The 12,655-nt window shown below is 39.4% G+C and overlaps 1 protein-coding gene across 4 annotated transcripts in view; it reads right to left on the bottom strand.

The window, feature by feature from the left end:
• LOC106908370 (endothelial PAS domain-containing protein 1-like) overlaps positions 1-12,655 on the bottom strand; it is a 301,962-nt gene that overhangs the window by 100,032 nt on the left and 189,275 nt on the right. The gene's annotated exons all lie outside the window — the stretch shown is intronic.

The raw sequence follows: 12,655 nt of genomic DNA, 5'->3' as shown, positions 1-12,655 counted from the left end.
TTTCGAGAAAGAAACCTTAGAAAACTTTTGTTGGGGGGGGGTAAGTGAAACTGTGTAGGGGGGGGCTGGATTACTGCCGACGACATATTCGCGTTTGTAGATAGATTTTTACCCAGAATGCAAATGGAAAAAAACCGTGAGCGAAACGGTGACTGGTACTGACTAGTATATATTCCATTGAGGGAAACTAAGTTTCATATCTGCTCAAGAGCCCCCCTGGTGGTTGAAGAAAAATCCACATATATATGGAAAAAAAACACTGAATGCTCTCTGGTATTGTTCAGGGGGCCGGACCAAATGAGGAGGCGGGCCCACGGGCCATAGTTTGGGGACCCCTGTCATAGACTGATTTGACAATAAAGACATTTGATGTTTTAGTGTCTTGGGAGTGTAGTGCTTGTTGGGGCATTTGCTTTTTCTTGGATTTCTAATTGGCTCTGATCCCTTATATTTTGCTACATGCAGAATTTTAGTCTTGTAACAGCATTAAATCTGTTTCTGCTGTGCAAGACTGATATATCTTTTGCTGATCAAACTACAAATAATAATGGAAATTTCCAGAAGGTGAGAAAGGGGTTAATTCTTTTTATTTAAGAATTTTATTATGAGCGATCATCTCAAAGTATTCCCAGATGTCAGAGATTTTCCTCTTGCTGGCTTCATTTCAGACAGTCAATCAAGTTTATTGGTGTAGCACATTTCAGCAACAATGCAGTTCAAAGAGATTTAGATAATAAAATCACAAAAATACATGTTCCTTTTATTTTGGCCACTGAAGACAAATATTCTCCTCCAGGGGCGCGGTATAGGGGGGGAAAGTGATGACAATTCTAGGGGGCCCTGACCAATAGGGGGCCCTCCACAATTTAATTAGTTATTTTTTGTTCATAGAAATTTACAAAAAAAAAATCAGGGCCCTGTCAATTACAAAATTAATCATATTGTATTTTCAAAGATTGTTTTTAGCAGTAAAAATTTAATATTCCCACTCACAGATCAAAAAACACACATCCATATTTGCCCTGAACCCCCCATCTGTGTTAAATGGTTCGTTCCCGCTTGGAGCGCTTCATAGTGACGCTGTTAGCAGCAGTTTGTGGCAGTTACTATGCTGCTAAGAAAAGTTATAAAATCAGGTTTTCAAAAAAAAAGAGAGGGAGAGAGAGAAAAAGGCAAGAGTGTTAATTTATAACCCAGTTTTTCTCCAGGTGAGTAGACTGTGTGAGATTATCAAACATTTAGCATAGTTAGTTTAGCTACAAACTACTGTTTGCCTCCTTTTCACTAGTATTTAATGAATTAAGGAAAAAAATTTACCAACATATTCATATATTTAACTTGTCTCTTGTACCTTTTACCACTTAACAGATAAGTCAGTCAGCAGCAGCTCTAACCCACATCCCTCCTGACCCATTCTCTTCTGAGTGAAATTAAAGCTGCAGTATGTCACTTTTCTATCAATATTTTTTTCATATTTTTTAATAATAATAATAATTTAATTTATAACGCACTTTTCCTTAACAAAAATCTCAAAGTGCTTCACAGTGCAGCTAAAAACAAATAAAATCAACAATCGTAAAAAGACAGTAATTTAAAAGTGGAGTAGACTTGTCTAAAAAGAAAAGTTTTTAAGCCGGTTTTAAAATCAGACAATAATTGTGGGGCTCTCAAATAGTCCGGGAGAGAATTCCATAGACGAAGAGCAGCCACAGCAAATGCCCAAACACCCATCTTGATCGAGGAAGATGGAGAAGGTTACAGGCTTGAGATCGTAAGGATCTAGAAGTTGAATGTGAAAGTTGAATTTGAAGGAGGTCCTTCAAATAATCCGGTGAGGTTCCATATAGACAAAGATGAGTGATAAGTGCAATTTTATACTGAATCCTACAAGTTACAGGAAGCCAGTGAAGCTCGTAAAGAGTAGGTGTGATGTGGTCAAATTTACGAGCTCTCACTAGGATCCTGGCAGCACTGTTTTGAATATATTGAAGCCTCTGAAGGTGTTTGTTGTGGACTCCAATAAACAGCGAGTTACAGTAATCAAGCCTGGAGGAGACAAAGGTATGGATGAGGGTCTGAGCATCAGAAGGGGAGAGAGATGAACGAATTTTGGAAATATTGCGAAGATGAAAATAACAGGTTTTAAACAGGTGCTTAATGTGATTTTCAAATGTGAGAGGAGAGTCCATTCGAACAATGGAGGAAATGGGAATGTCTTGTCCAGAGAATGAAATACTCATCAGAGTCGAGGATTGAACCTGGTGAGGCGTTCCGATCAATATGGCCTCGGTTTTGGAACAGTTCAACTGAAGAAAGTTATGATTCATCCAAGTCTTAATCTCCTCCAGGCAGGACGTTAGCGCAGTAAGTGAAGGTGAAGTAGAAGATGATCCTGTTCTAATGTAAAGTTGTAAACCGTCCGCATAACAGTGAAATGAAATGTTATGCCGATTAATGATTTTACCTAAAGGCAGCATGTAAAGAGAAAAAAAGCATAGGCCCTAGAACTGATCCCTCCGGGACACTACAGGACACACTAACGGCTTGGGACTTGGAGTTGCCAAGGCAGACACATTCCAGCCTATTAGAAAGAAAAGACTGAAACCAATCCAGGACAGATTCACAGAGACCAACATCCACATGAAGACGAAGTAGGAGAATGTTATGGTCCACAGTGTCAAATGCAGCAGTGAGATCAAGGAAGAAAAGAATGGAAGTACCGCCAGTATTAGCAGCCATGAGAACATCATTTGTAACTCTTAGCAGGGCAGTCTCAGTATTATGAGCAGGACGGAACCTAGATTGAAATTTGTCATACAGAGAATTTCTTTGAAGGTGGCGCTGGAGTTGGGAAGCAACTGCCTTTTCCAGCACTTTAGAAAGAAAAGGAAGATAAGAAATAGGGCGATAATTGGAAAAGGAATCAGGATCCAAAGTGGGTTTTTTTAGAAGGGGTTTAATGATGGCAGTTTTAAGAGACAAAGGGACATGGCCAGATTTCAGTGATTTATTTATTATTTGAGTAATTAATGGGCTTATTGCAGCACGATTTGATTTTATAAGTGAGGAGGGAAAAGGATCAAGTGCACAGAAAGAAGGTTTCATTCCCTTAAGGAAAGTCTCTACCTCACTTTGAACAACATCATCAAAGCAGTTCAACCCAAAAGGCACAGAAGTAGAGGCCAGTCGGGAATCAGAGATACTAAGAAACAGAGATCTAATCGAATTTACTTTGTTTTTGAAAAATGACAGAGACAAATTGCATTTTTGAGCATACATTTATTTGTGGGGATTAAGGAGGTGATGTATTGTAGAAAAAAGCTGCTTAGAGTTTCCCGGACAGCTATTGATAATGTTGGAATAATACTTAGACCGTGCTTTCCTGAGGGAAAAGGCATATGCTTTCTGATGTTCCCTGTATGCCTGTTTATGAACAGAGAGACCGGATGATTTTACACGTCTCTCGATGGCACGGCCAGCGGTTTTCATATTCCGCAGCTCACTAGTATACCAAGGGGCTGAACGGGAGAAAGACACCAGTCTCGACTTAAGAGGAGCATGGAGCTCCAAAAGCTCCTGAAGAAATTGATTGTAATAGTCCACAGAATCATTTACTGATGGGTGGTTAACAGCAGACAGAGAGTGAAGGTCAGAGGACAGATCCTCAGGGGAAATGTTTTTCAGATCACGGAACTCAATAAAACATTTAGTGTCCGGAACAGACAAACTGGAGGGAATTTCTAATGAGATGACACTATGGTCAGAAACACCCAGATCATAAACAGATAAGTTGCTAATGCTTATAGTGTCCGTAATCACCAAATCCAGAATGTGTCCCCTGTTGTGAGTGGGGGCATCAACATGCTGAATGAGATTAAGTGAGTCCAAAAGAAACTTAAAATCTGCCACCAAAGGAGAAAATGAGTCATCAATGCAAATATTTAAATCTCCAAAACTAACATTTTTCATGGAGCAGGCACTAAAGGAAGTGAGAAGGTCATGCATCTCTGAATGAAATAAAACATGTGGTTTCGGAGACCTGTAAAGCAAATTAATATTCGCTTGGAACGGGACATTAAGATTAAAAGCCAAGCATTCAAAGGAGGAGAAGTCCTGAAGAGCCAGCTGAGACAGTTTTAAGTTACTGCGATAGATAACAGCCAGACCACCGCCGCGGCCTGAGCGATGAGCCCTCTGCAAGTAACTATAACTTGAGGGACAGGCTTAATTCTGGGAACAATACACATCTGGTTTGTGCCAAGTCCTCATAAACACATGAGGTCCAAGTTTTTCTCCAGGATGTGATCATGGATCAGACAAGATTTGTTGGATAAGGATTGCACATTAAAAAGTTCCATCTTAACGCTGGCTGGGATAGAAGCCTTTTGCCAAAGTCTCAACAAACTGGAATCCACTCCACGTCTCTCCTGCCTCTTCGGGCGACGTGCTCCTCCTGCCATATCAGGGACCACAGGTGCAGCGCTCTGATGAAGTAATGGATGTGCAGCACGTCCGGCAGACCAAAAGGAAGCCATGGAGCCGGACCCAGCCTGCCGAAAATAAACAAATTTCCTCCGGGAGCCTCTCAGAACATAGTTAGGCCTTCGCAAGAGGCCGAGTGCTTTCAGGATGGAAACACAAGGAGGGGCAGGACGATTATTGAGTTCGAACAGCTGGGAGACAGAGTAGGTCAACATCGACAAGCCAGCCCGGTTGGAAGGGGCTAGTAGCGAGCTAACCGCTAGCAGCAGACTCACAGTTCCACAGCAAATCTTCAAGCAGTGTGATGTAGTCTACAGCATAACTTGACATAGCAGGAAAGAATCCAAAGAAAAAGAAAATGACAGCAGAGCGACTTAAGTCACACAATGAGACCTGATTTACGCAGAGAAGCGGCGAGCATCCAGTGCCAGCGTCCTCTACCGACAGTGAAAAAAAACAAAAAACAAACAAACAAAAAAAAACATATTTTTTAAAACTGTCATTATGTCATGACAGTATGGTATGAGAGGTAATCTGTGAAAAATCTATTTCCTCTGCTTTCTCCCAGTGCTTGAAACAACCACTCAGTTGCAGAAGAGTTTTAGTGCTGTCAATCACAATCTCATGTGGTGCTGCTCATCCTACCTCCCCCTCGATTTGTGCCGTGCTGAAGCTAGCATAGCACAGAGCTGTGCAGATTCAAACTATGAATGCTCAGTTTAGTTAGCATAGCTACCAATGACGGCACATAAACGGTTTCTTGTAATGATAAGTTGTTTCTCCAGTGGTGGGAAGTAACGAAGTAAAAGTACTTCGTTACTGTACTTAAGTACAATTTTCATGTATCTGTACTTTATTTAAGTAGATTTAATAATGGGTACTTTCTACTTTTACTCCACTACATTTTACAGTAAGTATTTGTACTTTCTACTTCACTACATTTCTACAAAACTGTCGCGTTACTCGTTACATCCAAGTCGCATTGCGCTTTTTTCCGTTAAAATGTGAAGTTCAGGGTCTTAAGGTGGCGCCGTAAAATCCAAGCAATAACGTGACTTACATGTCTGTTGTCACCCATCGCCTCCCCCTTTACTCGGAGCTCCAAGACATGCGCAGTGGTTTCCTCTGAGCGGGAAAAGATGTCTGTCTAATCGTCAGTTATTACTGCAGTTATAATAGCGCTGCATAAATCATAGATATGGCGACATGTAAAATCAGCAGCGCTTCGCTTTCACAGACGGTGGGGACTTCGTCCAACTTTTAGCATCACTTGGAAGAAAAGCTTAAAGAAAGGTAAGCTCCGTGGACGTGGTGCTAGCAAAGCTAGCTGTACTGACTGAGACACACATGTTGCATCTGCGATGAAAAACGTTGTCACTCATGCGCTGAATTATTGTGTGGAGGTGTTGACTGAGATGTCGCATATATGGGACAACGCTGTGACCAAAGTCTGCATTGATATGACATTCAGGAACGATCCGATTCTTCTGGACAGATCTTTACTGATTAAATTTATTTCAGCTCTAAGTATTTAATATCTGCCTTTAAATCTCAACTTAAAACCCACCTGTTTAGAGTTGCTTATGGCTAAATTAGGATTAGAGTGTGGGTTTTGACGTCTTCAATATTTTTGATGTTTTTAATGTTTTTATCTTTTTTTTAATCTATTTATTAATTTCTTTTTATTTCTCTTTCTCACTGTTTCCGAAAGGTTAGAGTCCTTGTCAAATGGTGTTTTGACTAAAGTCCGAGAGGTTAGAGTCCTTGTCAAATGGCGTTTTGACTAAAGTCCGAGAGGTTAGAGTTCTTGTCAAACGGCGTTTTGACTAATGTCCGAAAGGTTAGAGTCCTTGTCAAACGGCGTTTTGACTAAAGTCCAAAGGGTTGGAGTCCCAGTTGACGGCGTCTCAACTAAAGTTATACAGCTTTTTATTTCTCTTTCTCACTGTTTGTATAAATGATGGTTTTTAAATCTCTTTCTCACATGCTGTTTTTATTTTAATTACGTAAAGCTCTTTGAAATGCCTTGCTGCTGAAATGTGCTATACAAATAAAATTTGATTGATTGATCGAGGTGTTTTATGGGAATGTGGATCTTTGATAGGTAAAACTTAATGTTTTTGTGTCACGTAGCGCGGGGTGCTGGTCTTGACTTGGTCTTTGGTAGGTGGTCTTGACTACAACACTGCTACTGGCTCCTCAGTTGCATGTCCTCCCCCAACCACCTTCTTTCCATCCCCTTTCTGTTGGATTTCTTTCAAAATAAATGCCACTAGTGGCAAAAAAAGTGAAGTTCATGTTATGTTAGGACAGGAGACAAGATGTTTCCATCCCTGAAATTATGATGCATAGAATCACATATCTAAGTCTAAACTATATTACAGAGTAAACATAATAAAAACATGCTTTACCTGTGGCATTGTTCATTAAAATGGCACATTTCTAATGTATTAAAATTAAATACAATCAGTTCACTTAAGGATATTGTATTAGGGATCAGGTAATGCATTCAGCAAGTACTTTTACTTTTAATACTTAAGTATTTTTAAAAGCCAGTACTTTTTTTACTTTTACTTAAGTACAAATGTTAATGTGGTAGTTTTACTTTTACTTGACTACATTTTTGTCTGTGTATTTGTACTTTTACTTAAGTAATTTTTTTGAGTACTTTCTCCACCACTGTGTTTCTCCACCATTAGCACATTTAGCAGTGAATTCACAGTGCTAAGAGCATCCTACTAGTTTTGATTGGTTGTTTTAGTCAGAACGGTGCATTACTTTAACCAGTAATAGTAATTCAAGAAGGAGATGGAGGAGATTGATTGTTTTCACAGTTTATCTGTCTCGTAACAAACTGCTATGACATCGTGACAACTTTAACAAATATGGAGAAAACATTTTTTATTAAAGTTATGTACTGCAGCTTGAATAAAATGCAACTACATCGCATTTTTGAGAAGTCTGGATTGCTTTATGTGTATTTGCACATTGCTTTTGACTGTTGCTCATGGGGAGACATGTCAGTAATCTAAAACTAATAGAAAAAATTTAAGCAACCTACTTGCATACTGGATGTGGACTGTTGGATGTTAAATTCATGAGCAGTAAATATTGTGCTAATTATCAGTATTGAACCAAAGCCTTTAAAATTGTGATGCTTTTATGGGTCAAATAGACTCAAAAAATTGTAACAGCAGCTGCGCAGGGGGACCCAAACAATTTTTTTGTCAGGGGGTCCATGATTCCTAGCAGCGCCCCTGTTCTTCTCTGATGCGCAACCAATTGACCTACAACAGGGGACAGCAACCCAAAATATTGAAAGAGCCATATTGGGCCAAAAAAACAAAAAACAAATCTGTCTGGAGCCCCAAAAAATTAAAAGCCTATATAAGGCTTATAATGAAGGCAAAACAGGCTTTAAGTGTTTATATTAGCTATTTTAGCCTATTATCAAAACGACTAAGTGCGTATTCATGAGCATTCATGATTAAATGTTTATTTTCCCTGTGGTACGTCCTGGACGGAATAATGCACCACGTGACTACTCTGTTGAACTATGGTGCTTTAAGTTTACCTTGCGTTACAACATTAATGTATTATGTTTCGTTCAATTGATAAAATCAAAGAAATGCAATACAGAAATCACATTTTTGATGTCATTTTTATTATGAAGATCGACAGGGAAAAGGTCGTTCTTTTCCTTTTGGAACTCGGAAAACCTGCTCCCAAATAACAATGCATAACGATGGCTCTTTGTAAATAATCACCGTAAAGTGTGTGATCAAAAAAACAACAAAACGGAAGGTGTTTAACGTGCCCCTTATCTGGGCAACAAACGGAGTGCAATAAAACGCAACCTGCAGCTATAAAAATAAAGCAGTAGCCTTTTGAAAAGGTAAAGTATATAAAATTAAATTAATACAGTTTAAGTTTGATTTCTGTGCAAATGCCAAGCAAGTCAGTGCAATAGCATCATCCTCTTCTCTTCTGACACACAACCATCCTCGGACCTGAGCAACAAAACACAATAATATCGCAAAGTGTCATTCTATATCCTTACAAAGATCACTAATCAATTTATAAAAACAACCACTTTGTTACTAAATATATGTGCCTAAGACAGGATTGTGTTCTTACGTGTTTAATCTCACTTCTGTTTACAGACATCACTGGACAGCTTCTCAACATCGGGCATGTAAGATGTAACTTTAATCTTGACGCAGCAGCTAATGTAGCGCCTTCTCTGGAAATGTCTTTCCACATTACTGTATTTTTTGGATGATGTAGGCTGGTGTTCCAGGACCTGGACACCTTTGCAGTCATATGACTGACCGTGGGAAGGGTTAGGCAGACACGTGCAGAGGAGGGTCTCGGGGGGGCTTGAGCACCTGCCCCTTTTGCTCCTTGCCCCCAAGTGCCCTTTTGGTCAATTTTTTATTTTTTGGTATTATTATTTCCTAAGCCCTCTTCTGACACATAATAACATGTACTAAAATTATTTGGTTTTGTGTTGGGGTTTTTAGCCCTCCGGTCACCTTGTTACCTTTGACCTTTTGCCCGTGACGCACGATGCAATTGCCTCTCGCACAGTGAGATAAGGCGGCTAACTGGAGCTCAATGTAGCAACCGTTCCAGATTACAGAACAGCTTTTGGTGAATAAAAAAAAAACAAAAAAAAAACGTTTTTGGTGAATAAAGTGGAGTAGACTTGCTACTTGTCAGATGACGAAAAACATTAAACGTTGTAACGTTTCTGCTTCAGCACGGGCTAGCAGTTTAAGCTGAGAGGTAATGACATACACCAGACACTGATAGGCCTCTGTGTCTGCCTTTCTCTGAAGAACTACTGAGTGGGAGGAGACAGCCAGGTGAGGAAAAACTATGTTTATCTATCGATTCAGTATTTTTATCATACAAACATTAGGCTGTTGTAGTTGTTGTGCTATTAGCTAGCTGCTAGCTATCGACTTTGCTAGCAAAGCAAGATAACTGAAAAGCTTCTTTCTTGTATCGTTAAGGCAGCATTCTTCAGTATTGCTTATGCAATAGGGAGCACATCGCCCTTTCAAAACCTATCATCTCCATATGTCTTCTAATTTCCTTTGCTGCAAAATGTTGAAAGTTGTATCGTTTCTGCTTGAGCACGGCACGTTACATTGCTTAGCCAATCAGTGCTGCGGAGGAGCATTGATTGAAGCAGCTAGCTCCACTCTCGGCATGGATTTGAACTTGTGTCTTTAATTACTTAAGCAAAACTCACCGTTTTTACCAAATTCTGTAGCTTTCGGTGTACTTCTAAATCTGCTACTTAGTCGCATCTTTTCGGGGTTGGTACTGCCTCTAGTGGTGTAGGGGTGGTAACACAACTAATGTAATTACATTACTAAATCAGAATACCGCAAAGTCTTTATTTATTATTAATTTTTCATTCTCTTAAGAATGTAGAGCTAATTAAATGATCTAAACAAGGCCTTAAAGTGTTTCCAGTTTCTCTCGATGGCCAACTTGTTGAAACTCTGGCAAATTTTAAATACCTTGGGTCGTTCCTGGACAGTCAGCTCAACTTTGCTGAAAACACCGACTATACACTCCTGATCAAAATCTTAAGACCAGTCAAAAAATTACAAGAATTTGTATTTTGCACTATTGGATCTTAAGAAGGTTCTAAGTAGAGCTTCACAATATTAAAAGAAGAAATCAGCGTAAGAGACAAAAACTTTTGAGCAGGGAATTAATTGAAAATTGCATTTACACTCAAACATGATTTTTTTTAGCTGATCAAAAGTTTAAGACCATAGCTAAAAAAACCTTGAAAAACCCCCAAAACAGAAATCAAAGTGTCAACAAAAAAGGATTCAGTAATGAGTAGCTTCAGTAGCTAGCGGATGACTTCAAACAATCGTTTAGGCATGCTTGATGCCAGTGTTTCCAGGAGGCTAGTGGGAACGTTGCTCCAATTATTGAAGATGGCTTCACGAAGGGCATCCACTGTCTGGAACTGATGTCCATTTTTGTAAACTTCCCTTGCCATCCATCCCCAAATGTTCTCAATTGGGTTTAGATCCGGGAAACATGCAGGATGGTCCAAAAGAGTGATGTTATTCTCTTGGAAGAACTCCTTTGTCAGGCGGGCATTATGAACTGCAGCGTTGTCCTGTTGAAAAACCCAATCATTACCACACAGACGAGGGCCCTCAAGTCATGAGGGATGCCCGCTGCAACATCTCCACATAGCCAGCTGCTGTTTGACGCCCCTGCACAACCTGAAGCTCCATTGTTCCATTGAAGGAAAACACACCCCAAATCATGATGGCGCCCCCACCACTGTGCTGTGTAGAAAACATCTCAGGTGGGATCTCCTTGTCATGCCAGTAACATTGGAGGCCATCAGGACAATCAAGGTTACATTTTTTCTCATCAGAGAAGACAACTTTGTTCCACCTTTCAATGTCCCATGTTTGGTGCACTCTTGCAAAGTCCAAACGGGTAATTTTGTGGTGTTGAAGAAGACGTGGCCTTTAAAGACGTTTTTTTGTTTCTGAAGCCCTTCTCTCGCAGATGCCATCTGATAGTTATTGGGCTGCAGTCAGCACCAGTAATGGCCTTAATTTGGGTAGAAGTTCGTCCCGTGTCTTGACGGACAGCCAATCGGATCCTGCGGCTCAGAGCTGGTGAAATTTTTTTGGGTCTACCACTTGACTTTTTTGTTCCATATCATTCCATCATTTAAAAAATGCAAAATGACTGTCTTACTGCGTCCAACCTCAGCAGTGATGGCACGTTGTGAGACTCCTTGCTTATGCAGCTCAACAATCCTACCACGTTCAAAGTCAGTGAGCTTTTTTGCTTTTGTCATCAGGGTTCTTGACAGTGTAAAGACTTGACAGAAAATGACATGGAATCCAGAATTTTGCACAGCTTTTGGCTTTTAAAGACTATGGTCTTAAACTTTTGATCAGCTGAAAAAAATCATGGTCGAGTGTAAATGGAGTTTTCAGAAAATTCCCTGCTCAAAAGTTCTTGTCTCTTGCACTGATTTTTTACTTTAACATTGTGAAGCTCTACTTAGAACCTTCTTAATATCCAATAGTGCAAAATGCAAATTCTTGCAATTTTTTGACTGGTCTTAAGATTTTGATCAGGAGTGTATTTTGAAGAACTGTTCTCAGAGACTCTACCTTTTAAGAAGACTTAGTGATCTTGGGGTGACCCAACTAGACTCTAGTTGGGTCACCCCTATGTCTTGAATTTGGGGGAAAAATTCATATTTTATTTATAGCTACAGAAGGGTTCAGTGAATGCACATATGAAACTGGTGGGTTCGGTACTTCAAAAAAGGTTAAGAACCACTGTTCTAGAGGCATTTATTCTAGCAATAGGTAAATGTATCTTGAAGGAGAATAGCACTTAAATAAAAGACCAACAATGATATTCATTTAGAATTAAAAATAACTCACCCTGAACTACCATGATAGATATAATATATGTAATATAAGTGTGTCATTAATGAAGGGGAAAAAACTCAATCCAGACTAAGTAAGTTTAGGCCTGGTTTGCAGAGTATGAAGTAATTTTTTCCCCCCAATTATTCAATGAAAAAAAAAAAACTAACCTCAGTTAAGTAAAATAAAATTGTAATCAAAACTTTTGGAATTGTAATGATTTCCTTTTTTTTTTAAACAAAAAGTTTTGTTTAAAAAACTTTTTTAAATTAAGGTTTTGTATTGTGTCAAAAGACACAATACAAAAGAGTCAGTCAAGTGTCTTCATTAAGAAATGTTGTTGTTTGGTGTTTTCTCTAGCTCTAGTGACCATCAAGAAAATAGTTTTGAACTTGTGAGTTGTAAATAAAAATTAATATGAAGGGCCCCACAAAGTTGAAATGTGACGCACTGGAAGTTTCTCACTAAGACTGATCCGGACATCTGAGATGACTGCTTGGTATGCCAAGAGAAATGCCGGTTTCTACGTGTTATGGAATCAACAAACAAAGAGCGACAGTGAAAGTTTTCCAGCACTTAGGGTCAACAGCAACAAAAGCTGGATATTTTTCAACTTTCTTGTGTTATGCAGCTTAGCCTTCATGTGCGCATACAAACTTCACATGTACGAATTTCACCAGTTACTTGACTGAAAGAGGGCAAGCAGTTGTCACCTCATTGTACAAGTTCCA

Source organism: Poecilia mexicana, unplaced genomic scaffold (assembly GCF_051168715.1).
Source record: "Poecilia mexicana isolate PSO_F unplaced genomic scaffold, ASM5116871v1 scaffold_15, whole genome shotgun sequence".
Taxonomy (NCBI): Eukaryota; Metazoa; Chordata; class Actinopteri; order Cyprinodontiformes; family Poeciliidae; genus Poecilia; species Poecilia mexicana.
This window is presented reverse-complemented; position numbering and strand designations above follow the sequence as displayed.